This window comes from Micrasema longulum, unplaced genomic scaffold (assembly GCF_059751315.1).
Source record: "Micrasema longulum isolate JH-2025_06_02 unplaced genomic scaffold, ASM5975131v1 h1tg000532l, whole genome shotgun sequence".
Classification (NCBI taxonomy): Eukaryota; Metazoa; Arthropoda; class Insecta; order Trichoptera; family Brachycentridae; genus Micrasema; species Micrasema longulum.
The window spans coordinates 211376-228218 of record NW_028277728.1 but is presented as its reverse complement, the minus strand read 5'-3'; positions in this window follow the sequence as shown (position 1 = coordinate 228218).

The following is a 16843-nucleotide window of genomic DNA, read 5'->3' as shown; positions in this document are numbered from 1 at the left end:
TTAGAATTTATAAATTTAGTTTAAAAAATGTTTTAAAAAAAAAATTAAAGAATTACATTGTACGACGAAGTTTTTCGAAAAATTATTAAAAATGGGTTTTAAATAAATAAAATACTTTGTATGAAGTCACGAGCTTTTGTTTTTTAAACCTATGTCATATTGATTTGAGCCGAGTTGTGATCCCGTTGTAGTATCGTAAACTAAAGGGCCAAAAGTCCCAGGTTCAAATCTCACTCAACCACAACTCGATTTCCATTTTTCCAGAAAAAGTTATTTACGACTTTTAGAAAATGATCTAAAAATTCAAATACTTGAGCCAATAACAAGGACTCAAGTATTTTTTTATTTTTAACAAGAAAAATAAAAACTATTTTAACATATTACAACAGAGATGAAGAACATTTTACAGAAGGTAATATAGAAGTCTAGGCATGTACAGGGCTTATGACCTGTCAATGGCTGGTTTAAGTGGTCACTTTACACACTGAGTAACATTCACCATTGTGCCCATATCAGGCGTTGCCTAGTATGTAGGTGAAATAATTCAATTAGATGAATCTCACCCGCATAAATAAAGGTTTCAGCTCTTTAACTTCACAAACATCAACAGATGAAAGAATTAAAGGAATATAGATGTTCAAATATGGGCAGAATGGTGAATGTTACTCAGTGTTTAAAGTGGCCACTTAAACCAGCCATTTACAGGTCATAAGCCCTGTACATGCCTGGACTTCTATATTACCTTCTCCGAAATGTTCTTCATCTCTGTTGTAATATGTTAATATAAATAGCTCCCCAGGAAGTTGAATCCAGTCCTTGTCTACAAAAATTTGGACAAACTCAAAATATTGTTGATAAAAACTATTTGTTATACAAACGTTCTTACCATTTTTAACTACTTCTCTTTTCTCTACATATTATCTTGTCAGAAGAAGTCTTGGTAAAAGGCCTACTCATCACCAAGTCAAGTTTGTAATTTAATAACTGCAGGTTGAATTGTACAACTTACTTGGTAAATATTTTAAGACAATCAACCTATGATAAAGTCTTGTAATAGATTTTTAATTAACGAGGAGCCAATTCACTGATCAGCAAAGCTCATCGTTAAAAGTTTTTGAGGTTACCGGCGGAGAAATTTCAAAACTTAAAACAATCATAACGCTGATAATACGAGTACGATACATGATATTTAAAAAAAAAGAAACCTTGGCTTAGTTTGATAGTCCATTAATAAACAAATAAAAAAAACAATTTAACTCTTTTATTGTGTGACTACTACTTTTGCATTATAAGAAGACAATCTGTATCTGAAAATATACTAAAATTGATTATATATTTTTTCTTAAAACGCTAATTTATTTCAATCGATATTCCAATCTTTGAAGCTGTTGAAAGGTTGAAATTAAGGGATGTTTGTCGCTACCTCGAAAGTTTAAATTTCATTAAAATAATGACAGCTTTCATTACGTATTCATTATAGCAATGTTAACCATCAAATGTCACCATGAAGCCATCAAAAGTTTAAACGAATCTCAGTCTTAAACTTTCCTATCAGACTTCATTATTACTGAAAATCGAGTTTTATTTTCGTCCCTATTACATTTTATATTTTTTCTGATTGAATAATACTTAAATAATCAAATAAAGTCAATTATCAAAATTAATTTTAAAAGCGGGATAAAGAGTTTTCAATTAGGGAATCTTATGATTCTGATTTAAAAAGGTTTGTAATATCGAAAGAGTTACCTCTTCTTATATTTTTTTATTGAAAAAATGATTTTTCCCTTTACGGTATGACATTTTACGTGGTATATTATTCGACGTATGGCAAAACAATTATTTATTTATTTTGGCTTCGTTAAGTTAGTTCATAACATCTTAAGAACTAATATGACTCCCTTAAAATGCTTGGTTTTGTTTTTAGAAATGCCAAGATCTTTTCTAACACACAAATTATGAGGACATTGTATAATTTCTTGGTAAGAAGTTGTTTGGAGTTAAGTTCCATTATTTGGTCGCCACATAGGGCTCAATACTCTGTGATGGTGGAGAGAGTGCAGAAAAAAAGCTCTTCTGCGCTATCTGTACCTAAAAGAGTGTGGATATTATCCTTGGCTCTTCCCAACCGACTTTTTACTGGGGATGCTAGGCTATCAGTCATTATGGAGGGGAAGGGACGTTCATTTGGGTGTTCACTTTTTCCAGGTGATTGGTGGTCGCACACCTAACTCAGAAATTCTGATGGATGTAGGTCTGTTCGTACCTGATAACTATCTTCGACAAAGACAGCATCGATTGTTTTACCTACCACGATGCAGAACCAACCTGCCAATGGTTATGCCGGTTGGTAGAAAAATCTTGCTACTTAATCGCATCGCCTCGGATGTCGTCATATTTCACGACAGTGGGCCTTCCCTTAGGAAAGCACTTTCTAACTTTTAATTTTTCTTTTTACCTTTTGTTATATTATTTTAATAACATAACCATCTACTGTAATTTGTGACCTTTTATTGTATTTGGAATGAATTAGGTCTTTTTTCTGTAATGTCCTAAATATCTGAATAAAATAAATGAAAATAAATAAATAAATTGATATAAACTTTTAATAACATTACATTTTTTTAATTAAAATTTCTGAATAACCTATTTTTTCAAGTTAATTTGAAATATTTCGATCTTTTCCATCTCCTTTATTTCTTCAGGTTACTCACTGTACAGCTTCAATCCCTTGTACAAATAGTTTAGAGGTTCTGTTTTTCTCCTCATTGCTAATCTAATATTTTTTTTATTCCTTGTTTCATAGGTATGACATTTTGGTTAAATTTTTTTTTATTTTTTATTCATCCTCTTTATTATTTTATGTATAAAAATTGCTACGTTATATTTAATTTGCTGCTTTACTGTGAGCAAGCCAATTTCTTTGTGCACTCTTTCTACATTAGAATAGATATTTCTTTTAAGTATAATACTCATCGCCTTAATTGAAGTGATAGTGCAAAAAATTAATAAAACCTTAATGTTTTCTTTTATCTTGTGAAGATAGCTGCGTTGAAATTATTACCAATTAATTGTGTTATGAAACTTAATAAATTTCACATGTAAAAAAACTTATTCGTCATTAATGACATTTTATATTTAATTAATCCTGATCATTATCTTTGGCTATTTCCCATATTACACTATTGTAACAATCCACACGGCGATATCAATGACACAGGCTCTATTGTTTTTATTATATTTTAATTATTTTATTTATCACGAGCACATAGCAAATAAACGCACTAGCAAGTACACCATAATACCGACTAATCTCCACCCAATGAGATAGTGCAGCGATTTAAAAAATGAAAAAATAAACGTTAATGTACATTAACTTTCAAATTGTTTATATCGTTTTATCATCGCGATGGTTTTTCTTAAGTTTTTTTGATTTGAAATTACTCCGTGAAGCCACGAGTTGCTGTCGGTAAGTTTAGTTGACATTTAAAAAGAGAACCCCGTAAGTATTAAAACACGCTAAATATGGCTTTCCCAAAACCGCAATTCTATCAAAACACATAATTCATTGGATATTCTAAACAGTGTTCAGTAGAACTTATGAAATTTTCATTACAATTTAATTTTTATTGAATAATATTTTCATTAATTCTTCATAATATATTTTCGAGATATTTCGCCGTAAAATTTAATGCTTTTATTTTCACCCCGCGTAAGAAAACATTTTTATAATCCAATTTCCCATGGCACTGAACTTCCTTATTTTTTTTTGTCGAATTTTTACCTTAAAGGAGTAGCCACTAAATTAAATAAAATATGATTTTTGAACATTTTACGAAATGTTATATAATAAAAAACAATCCAACCCTTTTTTACCGTGTCCTGTGGATTAGTATTTTTGTAAACTGTAAAGACAGTAATGTCATACGTCAAAAATATTAAGGTAAATATAACTTTTGATTTACAATCAAATAGACAATCTCGCCGTTTTCCCGTGGGAGTAGCCAAAGAGGAGAGATTGCCACTTTACTCCGTTTTTGCTTACAGGCCTCACTTCCTTTACATTCATTCATTTTCTCATTCGCGCACGACGATTAATCCGATTTTTTACATGTTTATCTTCATATGTTTGTTGAATTTGGTCAGGATACGTCTTTCTTGGTTTTGCTTGTTTCTGCATCCATGATCATTTGTATCGTAAATCCTTTTAGCCGTTTCTCTCTCATTTCTCTGTCCATTTGCTCCACATGTCCAAATCAACGCAGAACTCCTTTCTTGATTTTGGCGACGATGCTTATCTCAAGCTAATATGATGTACGGATCTCGACATTTGTGCACCTATTGTACATACTCTTAGTTTAAATACACATTTTCCTTAAAGATTGCGTTCCATCAGCATTTAGCCTACATAGTTTCATTTTTGTTTTTCCAATTCCATACTTTGCTCCGGTACATTTATTTATTATTATTTATTTATAAATTTATTACAAGGGAATCTTTATAAAACCAATTAATGTAAAATGAAAGCGGAGTGTTATCTGTTTATGATAGTCTCCATCTTACATGGCACAGCCAGTTCAGCCTGTTTTAATTTAAAACTTGAAAATAATTACGTATTTTTTATGTTTTCTTTTTAAAAACTCCATACTATAAAATATGAATTGGAAAAACGGTACAAATTTGTACCTTCGAGGATTTGAAATAAATAAAAAATTGTTGATACAATATATTTCTAAAAATATAGTAAATGAAAAATCATAATCAAACAACGAAATTACTGAAAAAAACAACTTTCTGTCATAATTACAATATTGAAGTGTGTAAAGGAGAAGTTATTTTACACAACCAAGGGGGTAGCATAAGTACCGGATAGGAAGACTGGATATATTCCCAGAAGTTATATTTTTTAATGAACAACCTTAAAAATAGCTGAAACTAAAAACAAACATAAATGTATCGAAAGGGAATTTATAAATTGAACCAGAACAAATTTGTACCGTCAAGTAGCAAAGGGTAAAAGAATCACATATTTTTTTAAATCTTTTGTACGGTTTCACAAACAAAATTGATCGAAGCCAAATAAATGTAAAACCTTATTTCAAAATTTCTAGTCTACAAAAACGTAGAACTAATATTGACTCTATATATATGTTCGGCATACTAAATGGTATAATCGATGTTCCATCATTACTGGGACAAGTAAAATTCAATATTCCGACTCGTAGATTGAGAAACAATGAAGTACTGTTCATCGATCAGCATAGAACAAACTATGGCCTAAATTCTCCAATGACCCGCCTTTGTCGTATTGTTAACTCAAGACAGGATCTGGACTTTTTTGGTTTGAGTTTACAACGATTTAAACGAGCACTAAATAAATAGTCCAGATCTTGTCTCGATGTCCCTTATGTTTGTCAATGCTTCTTTCTTTTTTCTTTAAATGTTTTAAACTACTCTTTTATTGTAATATTTAAACCTTATAAATTGTATACATGGACAATGTCCGTTAATAAATAAATAAATAAATAAATAAAATGTATTTATATGTACTGGTAAGTTGTTATTTCATTTACCAATGTGGTAATGAGAAATATTTTTTTTTTATTACGTCATAAGCATATGTATCAAGTAACGTAAAGTATTGTATGTGAAATCATCAGATCATAAGAAGAGGTGATTTAGGATTTATTAAACAAGAATTTTATTTCGATTCGATGTATCGTATTTTGCACTTACAGTCGACATTTTGTAGGAGCCGGAACCATGGTGTGACGTTCCAATAATAAACAGCGGCACAAACAGATCTGTAAGATATATTGAAATAATTAAGAAGAAGAAAAACAACTTTTAATGAGGAAGTTGAGTGGGTCAAAAAATAATATAGTACTAAACTAAGCGAAATTTTTTTTTAAATTTTTTTCAAATCAAATCTATGATTTTTGAAGTTTTGTATTTCTGAAATAACTCCCCGTGTGACGTCAGACGTTCTCTCCCGCTTATTCTAGGTCAGTTCTGCGCATAGGCATAGGTCGGTTGACGGGAAGTATACTGGAAATCTTTTCATAACTCTCTCAATTGTGCTGAAAAAATGTAAATCGAGTTTTGGTAGAGTGGGATTTGAACCTCGGACCATTGGCCCGTGAGTCCACAATACTATCATGGGGCCACAAATCGGTTATATAACCTTACTTTATAAATAGATTTATGAACTCAACCGCAATCTCTCTAAACGATATTTTTGCACATTCGTGACTTTGGCATTGACCCGACGATATGTGAATGTGATGTTTTATATCGTAAAAGAAGCCACATCTTCAGGAGATCACCCGAGTATGTTAACAACTCTCACCGTTTTTTGCAAAACAAAAAAAACACAAACAGGACACATTTACAAGAAGAGGAGTGGAGCGGACACCCGAGAAGTGGAGACTTTGCAGGGAATACTTCCAGGATCCTGAGGAAACAAAACTTTTTTTTAAAGGTTTGGCCTAAAATATGCCTAGATTGTTTGGTCTATATGGATTACGTAATGTCTGCCTAAGATGAAGAAATAACATGTTATATAACTCCTTTGTTCTGAAAATCTGAATTATTTTATTCCTCTTTAGTTGTATAAAAATATATAACATTTAGATTTCATCTACATATCGCTTTTATATTTTTCGAGTTATTTTTTACTTTTTAAGTTATAAACTTCATACGCACATATATTTAAAATGTTGTTTTTTTTTTATTGGCTATGCTTTCAAAACTTTATTATATTTAGAAAAATATTTATTTTTCTCTAAGTTCTCTCCCTTATCAATTCCAAAACTTTAGTTTCAATCATATTCTTTCGTTTGATAGTTCATTTTATGGTACTTCCTGTATCAATCATATAACAATGTCCTCTTTTATAAAACTCCATACTAAATTATATGACAAAGTTTAAGTATGTGCAAATGCTTGCAGACTGGCTGGATTTCCTCCCTAGGGAGTTATTCATATTTAAATTTATTTCAACAGAGAGTTTAACAGGAAATCCAGCCAGTCTGCAAGCATTTGGACATACTCAAACATTGTTGAATTAACTACCTGGTAAATAAGAAATATAAAAATTGGAGAATTGTTTTCAGGCGTTGCCTAGTAGGTGATTTGGTTCAGCCGGATTAATCTCACCCACGAGGTAAAGGTTTCAGCTCTTTTACTTTACAAAAGTCAACAGATGGAAGAGTTGAGGAAATGTAGATGGTCAAACTCGGGCAGAATGGTGAATGTTACACAGTGTGTAAAATGGCCACTTAAACCAGCCAATCAAAGGTCATAAGCCCTGTAAATGCCTTGACTTCCATATTACCTTCTCAAAAATATTTTCCCTCTCTGTTGAAGTAAATCTAAATTATATGATTAAATACTATTCATAATAATCCTTGTATTTTTTGTTAGTTTTTTCTTTAGGTTTGTAATATTTTGTTGATATTGCAGTTTGTTTTGTTTAGATTCATATTTTATAATAAAATTTAAAAAATTTAGTAAATAATTGCATTTTACTTACCAAATTTTTAATTTTTAATTGGGTATAACCACTTACCAAATTTTCTGTGTCACCAGTTTCGAGGCGTACCCGTATCTTCATCGGGACACCATTTAAACCAACATGCAAATCTCACAGTACACCTTCACTATTGTAATTGTTGCACAATATATGCATAAAACCAACTTGCTGACAGGACATAAAGTAATTACTTTAAATTTTAATAATTAAGTAAAATCAATTTGAGTCACGTCTAAAAATCGCTCCAAGAAATCTAATTACATGTGATTTATGTACACCTGTTACATTTTCATTTTTAAAGTTCACACGAAACAAAGATCTCTATCGCAAAGTCTGCATTCTTCTCCCGAATCTATCATTGTAGAGATATTATTTTCCAAAACTGAAACTTGTGCACTTTTCGCGAAATCTTTTCTTCATAACACTTCGGCAAGATTGATTGTCGTGACGCGTGAGGAAGTTCCTCCACGCCCGAACATCGCTCACTTTGATAATTCTTGGCATTTTTCGTCCTACTTTTTGTCAGGAAGAAAAGAGTTTCCGAATTTGACAAAGGCACTTACGCCTTTTCTTAATGCGAAAACAAAGGGAGGAAATATGGTCGTGGAGCGGTGAATTTCGGAGCTCCTGAGCCAAAACAAATGCTCGCCAGGGACATGGCTTTTGTTTAGTTTATTTACGACTTTCGGGAGTTAGGCTATACCAAGTTGGAGGTACCGACGATATGACAATACGTTGGAATAATAATTATAATTATTACTTGGCAAATTTCCTGCACTCATGAACAATAAACGCTATATGCAGATTTCCAATAGATAAACTTACAACACTTTTGTTTCAGAAATACATTCCCCAGCGAATGCTCCATTCTTATTTATAACGTTTTCTTACTAACAACTTATTTATGATTGTTCTAGATCTTTTAGAGAAAAAAGTTGCGCTGTTTCAACTCTGCTTTAATTTTCTTAATTCACGAAAAACATTTCTTAATGAAAGTACTTCGTAAAATTTCTAAATTAAGTAACGGGCGTTTGTCTTAATCAATCATAGATTTTCGTACATTTTTCATTTCAGATAAAATCTTTAGTTTAATGAACTATAATATGTACATATGTAATATGTACATCTTCCTTCCCCCCCTTATCCTCTCTTCAAGCATCCTTGTCCTATTTCCGCCAAATTTGCAATAACGTACTGTTCTTAAAAAAAAAAATCTTTTATTATTGAAAAATATTTACGAGTCCATGAAAATAACTCGTATGTATTTATTTGATATGTAATATATTTTCTTTACTTACTTTGTATACTTTGTGGAAATCTGTTATTAGTTCTGAGTTTATACACTATATCTGTTTGTTTACTTTAAATATGTATGTAGAACTGTTGATTTTCCAAATAAAATAAAATTAAAATAAAATACTTTTAATTTTTTATTGAAAATTTATTTATTAACCAATACGGATTATTACATTCATTTTACAAAGATAATACATTATTTATTATAATTACATACTCTGTTGTTGATAATATTTTTTACATCTTTTGAAAAGTTTGTCTGAGTCCTTTGTTGATTTTTGTCTGGTAGTATATTGTATAATTTCAGTCCCTGATTTATTAGTCTCGATTGTCCTTATCTCAATTTAGAATTTTGTGTATGATATTGTTCTGATATTCTTGTATTATGTCCATGTTTATAACATTTTTTTTTGAGTTTTAGTTCTTTGTCTACAATGATATCAGTGACTAGCTTATCAATAAATTTTAAAGCTTCTAGTTGAAAAATGTCATTAATATTTAATTGTTAGGTTTATTTAAAGAGTTCTTTGATTTGCGTTACATAAGAAGCTTCAATATTTTATTTTGCTGTCGTTGTATGTTTATGTCATTTTGGTTTCCTGTTCTCCATAGTTGTTGCATATAACATATTTTAGATTTTGCATGGGCTTTATAATATACATAAGAACTTATTTCCGTTTTGGAAACAAAGTTTTTGATTTTTGTAAAAATAATAGATAATGTTGCTATTTTGCAAATTAAATTATTGGGGTGAGTTGTCCATGTCAATTGTTTGTCTATTATTAGTCCTAAATATTATTTTATGAAATATTTTACGCCACACACAAGTTTATGAATAAGAATAGGACATGTTTAAGATTTTCTGAATTAAACATTATCAGGTGTTTATATGGACAAAACCAATATAATAACACAGAATGGTACTTAGGAAGAGTAGGATATAAAGCAGAATGGTGTTTATTGGAAATATTGAAATTTATTAAAATTTTAATTTTTAATCATTTTAGAGTTTTCTGTTTTTTTTTTAAATTGTTTTAATTGATTATTTATTTATTTTGCCTTTGTATGTAACATTATGCTAAAGTTTAATTTAATTCTAATAAAAATACTCATTTGTATCTTTCCTTTGGTTTGTGAATTCAGAAAAGCAATTTAGATAAATGATACCTAAAACTTACTGTGTAAATATCAATGTTATACTTGACAGATGCCGTGGCGCGGTTAGTTAAACTGTGAGACTGGCGTTGCGGGTTCGATTCCTGCCAGTTGCAAGAAAGAAATCCAAGAAATATTTTTTTCTCAATTGGTCTGGGCATTGTGGTGTGTTTTCCATTGCTTCCTTCCATATCCTCTCTTTCCTACCTGCTGACAAGCCTCTAAATAGAAACTGAGAATATTATTCATTAAAAAATATACTATTTTAGGTTCCTTATTAAGACTTAAATCACAAAACTTCTTAGTTTTGAGAAATTAGATATAAGGTGATTAGAGGCTTAACGGTTATTCCTTTAAAAAACATAGTATATGGCGTACCTCGTAGTGTAATGGTAAGCGCATTTGCCTACTACGCAAGACGTTTTGGGTTCGATTCCCAAAATTTTTGACATTAAATATTTATTTCAAAAAGGTGTTTTTACACTGGAATATTTTTTAGTCTCTAGACTGGTAACTGAAGCGTAATAATGATCATCTTACCTTCATGCAACAAAAAATATCAAGATACACCGCGATTGGTGTACCAATGCAGTGCCCTATGCACCATTTGGTGCGGATGATGATTTTCATTTCATTTTTTCTCTTTTTTTTTTGCACCGCAACAGACCAGGAGGCCCAATTACAGTGGTGATTTACATTACAGAACAACCAGGCTTGAGAAAAATCACATTTTTTAATTTTTGTGTTCTCACCGGGAATCAAACCCGGAACCTTCCGTGCGTGAGTCAAGCGTCTTGACCACTACACCACGGAGGCCGCCGTGATGATGATGTATTTGTAATAATTAAATTTTGTGTTATTTTGGACCACTGCGTTACTATTTTTTTGGTCATACAAATGTTTAGTTTTTTTGTGCCTTAGCGGTCATAATGTGTACCGATACAAATAGGTAATATGTATTTAGAGTTTTATAAAAGAAAATGAAAAAAAACAGTAAGCCGCGAAACTGGCTTGTCATCAAATGCCTTTTTGTATGCATTTATCTCTTTCTTTCTCTTTTTTCAACTCCTAGAAATGTAAGAAGTATAATTTTATTTTTTTGATTTTTGAAAAAAATGGGGAAAATTTTCTGAGCAATAAAATTTATGCAAAACAGGTAATATTCATTTTTAATAAAATAGAGTGAGTCAGTGTTTTAATTAGAGCGTCTCTTTGCAGAGTGAAAATATGCATATTTACTCTAATTTGCTTTTTTAAATAGTTTACTTCATCCATTAAATATCAAAAAGTACGATATTATGAAGAATATAATCTGGCAAATACATGTTTTTTTCGTTTATCATAGACATAATGATGTCTCACTATCAAACAAACCATTACGGCCTTCCTCTCAGAGAACGCAGAAAGCACCGACATAGAAAGCCACTTCTCTTGATCTTTACATACGAAACTTGCTTTTGCTTCGTTTGTACATTTTTTCATGCACGCACGCTGATTATTCTAACTTTTGACGTTCTTGGATAAAGTCATGCCATGTCCTTTTTAGTCTTCTTCATTTTCATCATCTAATTCAAATTCTAAATCGTCAGCCCCTTCTTTTGACCTTAACATTATGTTGCATAATAAATACTGTAACCTCGATATATGTTATAACTGCAAAATAAATAAAACTGAAAAGTCGATAAAATATTTGGGAGTAACGTTACCGACCGTCAATTTAAATGGATTAATCATATTGAACACTTTGACTAGTTATGTTCATCCAAACACTAGCAAAATGGTTTCTCATGCTTTTGTACAGCTTTATCTTTCTTGTGGAATAATTGGATGGAGAGGAGCTTATAATAATCATATTAAGCCTTTAGAAACTGTACAAAAACTAATTATAAAAAACTAAACTTCACAAAAATTCAACTTTTCTCTTAGATCAATTATCTTAGGAAGCTGAACTTTTGAAGCAACGAAAAATCTATTGCCAGCAACATCTAAAATATTTTCTGTTGCACCAACATTTATTTTCTATAAATTTTAATAAATCTAGTAAAATTTTGAGTAACAACAATATTTTGATTTTATCCAAATTTTTGTAGACAAGGACTGGATTCAACTCCCTGGGGAGCTGTTTATATTAATATATTAAAACAGAGATGAAAAAAATCAAAGAGAAGGTAATATAGAAGTCTAGGCATCTACAGGGCTTATTACCTGTAAAGGCTGGTTGCCCTGTAGATGCCTAGACTTCTATATTACCTTATCTTACATTTTCTTCATCTCTGTTGTAATATGTTAAATATTGAATAGTGTAATGAAATCCTTTATTGTAAATTCAGACTCGAGCAAAGACACTCATTTTTCATAATTCCAAAACAGTTCCATGCATTTCATATGGACAGTATGATAGATATGAATTATTTGTATATATTTCGATTTAAATGTTTGTTGAAATTATGGATAAAAAAAAACGGATTTCAATACATCCTTTTTTTAATGAATAGAATATACTCTTACTATAATTTCCTCATTTTTAGTGACAAAAAAAGTTTGTTTTAATAACAGAAATCATGTTTTAACTTATTGATATCTATTGTATTCTTCCAGTAGCCTTTATTTCAATTGAAAATAAAATGTGTACCCACACACTGGCCATACTTTTGTGAGATTTTTTTATTGTGTTAACGTTATAGTTTTTTTTTGTAAATGTAACTTATGTTAACTTATGGTAAAATGCAAAAAAGAATTGATTTTAAAAAAATATTCGCATGCACTGTTCACTCAATCAGCTGTTCACTAAACGTACGCAGCATTCATTTCCTAATTTTGTCAATAATGCTTGTCTTAGTCACACATAATGCAGATACCATCAATTTTACTACACTTTCGCATATTGCAATTCGACAGCATTCAGCCAAGTTGCATCTTTGATATCATGTCTCATTCTTGCACACTACAAAGATCTTGAGATTATTAGTTTTATCCAGTAGGTATGACTCCCAAAATACCGAAACTCCGAGAGATTTTTGAGAAAATTTTACAGAAGTATCAGATACGATTTCTGGTATTTTACATTTAAGTCCCAGGAATGGGACCTAAAGCGTAATACAGATCATCTTACATATATGTAACAAAAATCGTCAAGATACGCTGCAGTTGGTGTACCGATGCATCAGCTCCGGATCTCAGGGTTGCTGGCGCCTCACCACTTACTGAAAAAGGACAGAAATATAAACGTTTGTAAATTATTACGAGTAATTTGAACATTTCATTCTCCTCTACCTTGTACGCAAGAGTCTGGTTCTTCGTGCCAATAGAACCTATAATAGGTGCAGCCCTGCAAATGTAGTGCCCTCTCCATCATTAGTTACAAAAAGGGAATAATGATGATGATAGATAATATATTATAATATAAAGTTTATGTACTGCCATGTAATATGAAATATATTTTTTTTAAATATAAAAAATTGTTAAAGTGACTTGAATACAATTTTTCAATACTGCAGATACTTTACGTAAACATTCATGTCGGCATGATGACAAAAGATTAAATAAAACATTCAGTATAGTAGCTAGAACCAAGTAAGCTAAGCAAGTATGTAGTGAAATAATTATTTATTTAAAGTACACAGTTCAAATGGACATCATTGCGACGATTGTATTGACTCAATGGTACTTAAAACTGAACAGTGTGGTATATTACTTCTTAAAAATATGTTTGTTTGATTTAAAATTTTCAATCAATGAAGAAAAATCTATACAAATACCATTTTAGTTAATAACATAAATATTATAAGAAAAATTATTTATATATGTAGGATTCACCCGGAAATGAACTATGTGTCAGCTAACCAACTATCGTATAAAGAACAGTGCAGAAACAAAATCATAAATTTCCTTAATGTAACAAATTAATTATTAAAAAATTCAATTGACTGCTGATACTCGCGAATGTAAAATCGCTGAGAAACACGAAAATATTACATGACCTCGAAATTTCATTTGGAAGTAAAATAAACAATGAAAAATATATAAGTGATAACATAAGTTACAACATGCAGTTTCATGTGGTTCAGACAGCCACAGTGACTTCCAACATGTAGTCCAGCGTTCAATTGATTCAACATAAAACGTAGATACATCAACCTTCAAAATAGTTATTTTCTGTCAACCTTCAACAGAGTAAGAGCTCCTACTCATCCACATCCATTCATTCCTACATAGACATACTTATTTTATTATTTCAGTTATTTTATCGATAAATGTCGAATTAACTGTCATAAAATTTGATAGTTACCCTTTTGAAATAATCATGAATAAACTAGGTGTTACGAAATTATTTGTAACTTTATTTTATTATCCTGAACCTGCCTACTTTTATAAAGTAACGTACTGTCTGAGGCACCTTAATATGGCTTAAATCTGTTGAAACCACTACAAGTGTTTTCTTTAATATTTTTTTATTATCTATTAAAATTTCGCACAAGCAACTATCTCAGATCTCAGACACTAGTAACAAAGTATTTTATTACACATGCTAATGCCTTACGTATTTTTCTAGTGGATTTTTCTCGCATCTTTCCTTTTGACTTTCAAACAAACAAAAAAAAAACAATGATTTTCTCTTTTTCTCACAATGATAAATAATTTTTATAGCCTCACTTCATATAATCCCTCAGGAGGTTTAAATGTATCATGCAGTTCAACTCCTGGATGCGTTATCACCTGCACCTTCCTTGATGTCCGCCGGTGTACGTGTTATGTTAGGGCACGTCATATCTGTGGACGTTCCCTTTCTTCCCGTTGCTAACCTTCTGGGTGGACAGAATAGTGGAAAGGTGCCAGGTGTTGTCTGCGTCAGTGCGTCTCCATTTGCTAACTGATTAAACACCAGATCAAGGCAACGTCTTCTGTCACATACTTCATTTGTTCCGCCGTCACATCACGTCTAGTGAAATGGCCTTTAGGAATGTTGTAGTTACAGTTTAGTTTAGTTTGAATTTTCGTAATGAAAACAGTTTGTAACTACCAAACGTCTTTGTTCTTTTTATAACTATAACTTTGTTATATTATATCTATTTACTTTGCAATTTTTATACAATTGTGACACAATTTTAGATCGATAATCCAAAAAAGATCACACACCTAATGAAAGAATTATCATGCCGGAAATTTTTAGGGTTGTATAGTGGTTGAGTTGAGTCAACATTCACTACCCTCCAGACTTATATTCCTATACGCATTTTCATACCGCAACATTAATGTTCCGTATCTTAACATACCCTGAATTCCTATACTCAAAAAATCACATGCGCGGAAACCTTGATTTGGGTACAAAAATTCATTAGCTAATGCTTTTTATTCAATTTTGTTGTTACACTTACTAAAAGCGAGCAGGATTGGAGTTGCGTTTTGTTTCTAGATTTTCATCCTTTTTCCATACAATAAACTCCGAGTTACCTGTAACGGGATGATGTTATAAATTTTAGTTTCTTTTTATTTCCTTTACGGTACCCTCGAGTTCTGATCCTTTGACTATTTCTGGATTTATTATTTCCAAAGCCTTAGTTCTGTTTCCCATTTTCCTTATAAATTGATGGCCAACTTTTTTTATAAAGGCTGTACCTACAGAATACTGTTTTGGCTCGGAAAAACGAAAAGACTGTCCTATCAAAGGACCGAACTAACTTAAACGAATTCTTTTACATACAGTAAATCTTCTTCTAATGTCGATCAAAGGATTTTTTATTAAATTTTTTGTATCCTATTACAAACACATAAAATAATAACATTAATATAATGTTACTTTGACTGTCTAACAAGGGTCAGTAACCCTGTACTAAGTCAGTTAAAAATATTTTATTTAACTAGACAATTTAAACAAAAAATTTAAATAATGTTTTAAAAAAAAAGGGGGTTACATAATTTATTTAATAAATATTTTTTTAATTAATTGTTTGTCAAAGTATTGTCTCAGAGAGATCAGACCATTTATATTGATCAACGCTTTGTTAACCGAACGTAGATTTAGTAGATGTTTAAGCTATTTCTTTTTGAATTATGTCATTTATAGCTTAATACGATAATGTAAGTTTTATTTTTTATTAAAACTCTTTCTATCAAAAAAAAAGTAGTGGTCCAAATTTGTACAATCAGGGAATTGCAATATAAAAAGTTATTGTTTTTTCAACACGACATGTTTACAAAAAAAAAAATAATGAAAAACCTGCATTTTAATCAAACTACAATTTTTTAAAAAAAAAAGAACTTACTTGCTATAATTATAAAAATATTGAGCTGAATATTAAAAAACCAAACAAGTGACAGCTCTTCGTAAAACTGATCCCTAGGAGTAATTTTTTTGAACTTTTTACTTCAAAATGGTCGAAACTACTAAAAAACGTCCAAATATTTACCGATAGCGTAACGTCAAATGCATTATCATATAAAGAGATATATGAGTTATTTTACAGCAAGTAATATTTGTACCTTCAGGGATCAAAGGGCATCTTCGTTGCGCTGGCAATATCTGATCTGAGTGTTTTCTTTTTTCAAAAGTATTTTTTAAATTTTTATAAAAATTACGTGATTTTGTTTCAACAAAACACAATCAAATATTATTTCAAAATAAAATGACGTATTTTCCCTTTTGCTTTAAATAAAAATATCGTCAAAAAGTATATTGTTTTATCAATCTCCTCAACAATTTTTACAGTGTTACTTAACTGAAATTGCTGGCACAACGTTACATAAGATAAGATGCTCATTCTTACGCTTTATGTGCCAGCTCAGAGGCTTCGAAATATTATCTTGTCGATGCGCTGGCTATTTGGCCAAGAGACAGGCAAATGTAATTTGCTAAAAGTTAAA